This window comes from Chrysochloris asiatica, unplaced genomic scaffold (genome assembly GCF_000296735.1).
Source record: "Chrysochloris asiatica unplaced genomic scaffold, ChrAsi1.0 scaffold00002, whole genome shotgun sequence".
Lineage (NCBI taxonomy): Eukaryota > Metazoa > Chordata > Mammalia > Afrosoricida > Chrysochloridae > Chrysochloris > Chrysochloris asiatica.
Genome location: NW_006408520.1, coordinates 26,863,043 through 26,866,341, shown reverse-complemented (window position 1 = coordinate 26,866,341; position 3,299 = coordinate 26,863,043). Strand labels below are relative to the sequence as shown.

At 37.3% G+C, this 3,299-nt stretch overlaps 1 pseudogene; it reads right to left on the bottom strand.

The window, feature by feature from the left end:
- Positions 1-1,529: 1,529 nt before the first annotated feature.
- Positions 1,530-2,207, bottom strand: LOC102827304 (annotated as a pseudogene).
- Positions 2,208-3,299: the final 1,092 nt, after the last annotated feature.

The window sequence follows — 3,299 nt, the reverse complement described above, 5'->3', positions numbered from 1 at the left end:
GAAATACTGCCTGGTTCTGAGCTATCTCCAAGATAGGTTGTGTAAGCAGTTGTGGTCTATAGATCTTTCATTGACTGATTTTCACAGGTAGATTTTCAGAAGTAGCCAGTATTTTTTTTTCCTAGTTCATCCTAGGCTGGAAGCTCCAATGAAACCTGTTTAGCATCACAGCAACATGTAAGCTTCCATAGACAGATGGGTGGTAGCTGCGGATGAGGTACATTTTTGTTGTTGATGGTAAGTGCTGTTGAGTTCATTCCAACTCATAAACCCTTTATACGGTTTCTTAGGAGGGCCTGTTGTATTTGTATCACCAACTTTGTGGTATGCACTCTAGTGCTTACCCTACAACACCGCACTAGGACTCCATGAGTTGCATTGGCTAGGAATAAAACCTGGGTCACTTGGGTCTCCTGCATGGAAGGTAAGAATTCTGCCACCTGTATTCATTGCAAATACCTCGTTTAAACAACACGCGGACCTCACCAGATGGAATACACAGAAATCTAATTGACAACATTTGTGGGAAGACACACTGAGGAAGCTCAGTATCATCAACCAAAACAAGGCTATGTGCAGACTGGAACAGACATAGATTGCTCATATGCAGGTTTACGCTGAAGTTGAAAATTTTAAAACAAGTCCTCGAGAACCAGATTATGATCATGTATATTTAGAGATCATCTCAAGAACAGATTTGATGTACTAGACACGAATGAATGAAGACCAGAAGAGTTGTGGATGACATCAAGAACATCCTACAGGAAGAAAACACAAAAAGTCATTTCAAGAGACATGAAAGAAAGAAAAGACAAATGAGTGTCAGAAGAGACTCTGAAACTTGCTCTTGAGTGTAGAAAAGTAAAAGTGAATGGAAGAAATGAAGTAAAAGGACCACAGAAAATCTCAAAGGGCAGCTCAAAAAGAAAAAAAGTCAAGTATTATATAATGAAATGTGCAAAAACCTGGAGTTAAAAAACCAAAAAGGAGAAACATGCTCAGCATTTCTGAAGCTAAAGAGCAGAAGAAAAATTTGTATCAAACATTGGTTAATTTTTCATTTAAAACAAATAATCCAAAGATAGGTATTCAAGGACTTATGCAGCTTGTCAGGAAAGTCATCAGTGACCCACTCTTTTTGTCTTGCTGCTCTGCCATCATAAGTATGTTGGATTTTATCTTGTTTGTCTATCATGGTTGTAGATGACTATTTAACTATTACATACTGGGTCTACATATCATTCCAAAAAAAAGTCTGGTAACTTGAGAATTTAGTTTGTGTACGTTGCTGTAGCTAACAAAATGAGTTGTTTTTGTTTTGTTTTTTTAGTAGCATAATGGAAGGATACATGTTACCTAGGCAGTCTTTTTTTTTTTTTTTAACAGTTTATGATTTGTGTCATTTAAAAACATCAGTCCATTAAACCATGTGGAAATAAGTATACAAAAAGTCTGCAAAACAAAACATACTTTAAACATATTTAAGAGTAGACAGATTATACGAAATCCCAGATTATTCATTAGCTTCATTATTGTGCTATGGCAGCCAAGTAATTTTTAATTTAAGTTGGAGTAAGCCTCCTAAATCCAGCTTCATTGCATATATCAACTTCTATGTTATCTTCTATCATTTTGCCCTTCAGAACTTTCCTTTAGTGTTAAGATGGTTGTATGGATGGCATCTTCTAGTTCTAGAATTTTGTTATATCTTTTCTCTAGGAACATTTTCCCATTCACATAGTTCTTCGCCTTTGCCTTGACTTTCCAGGCAAAATAGGCTACAGATGAATCTGACTGAAATAAATAAGGTCGCTCCTCATTCCAACCACAAATAAATAAACAAACTCCAAATAGATGTACACCACCTGACTGGGTGCTCTCTGTACCAGCTGTGCTGAGAGAATGGACTCTTCTTGGTAAACAAGATAGTACTGCTGAGTTCGTTTTCGAGTTCCGTTACAAGTACTCTGTCATCTGGATCCATGCCACTATGCACCACACCTATATGCTTGGTAATTAGTTCCACTTCACTCATCACACAGAATGGATTTCTGTTTCTTTTCAGTTGCTAACAATGTACCATTTGCACCTTTAATTCCCACTGAAGGAGCTCCTCCAACTATAGCAGCCAAAGCATATTCAATCTGGACAAATTTGCCAGATGGGCTGAATGTTGTCAGCAGAAAGCTGTAGCCACACTTTGACATCTTTACCTGGAGAGCCTAGCAGTATCTATTTTAGTGCTAACTATATGCAAGAACTGTACTGTTGCTAGGAAAGCATACTTAGGCCTATACATAGCCATTGTGAGGCTTAGAAATTGTATGAGGGGACTTCACAAACATCATGGAAAAATGGAATTAAAAGATCATGAAAATTTTCCATGAGCTTTTTGAAGTACCCTCATATTATCAAGATAGTGGTGGGGGTGCCTTGGAGTCGGTTCCGACTCATAGCAATCAAGGTAGTTGTAATAATTTCATTTTGTAGATGAGGAAACTGAATGAAGCTTTATTATAGTTGCAGTGTTAGAGTCCTGGTATGGCACTGTGGGTTAATGCGCCAGAATGCAAAGCCATTTGAACTGCAAGGTCGGAATTGCAAAGCCATTTGAACTGCAAGGCTTGGAATTGACTCGATGGCACTTGACAACAACAGCCTGACCCCATATACTTAGTTCTTTTCATTGCACTAAAGCCCTGTTGTGACACTGTAGGATCAGCACTGAACTGTTAACTGTGCGGACAGTGGTTCAAACTCACCAGCTGCTCCTTGAAATCTCTATATAGAATTACTGTGAGTCAGAACTGACTTGACAGCACTTAACAACATATTCTCTATCTTCTCAAATAATAATTTAAAAAATAAGTGCAAAAAGAATAGCACAATATGACCTACATTTATGTAAAAATTTTGGTGCTTCTTCAAATCATGCTTGGCTTGCATGTCTTTTTAAATAAATTTAATACCTGAAAGAAAAAAGGGTTGTATAATTTTTCTGTACATCCCCTGGACCTAGCATTCAGTGAATGTTTTGAGTAAGTGAAATTTTTTTAAAAAGCAAAAGATCGAAAAGCCAAACACCATTTGATTTCAGGTTCTACTGGTTCTTGCATTCTGATTGTGAATATTCTTCCCTGAGACTCAGAAGCTTGTATTGGGTGACATATAAGGAGAAGAAATGTGTCCTGCTAGTATTCCTAACATAAGAAACATAATATCCATTTATTTTTGTTAAGTGTTGTCAAATCGGTTCCAACTAATAGCGACTCTGTATAGGGTTTCTGAGGCTGTAAATC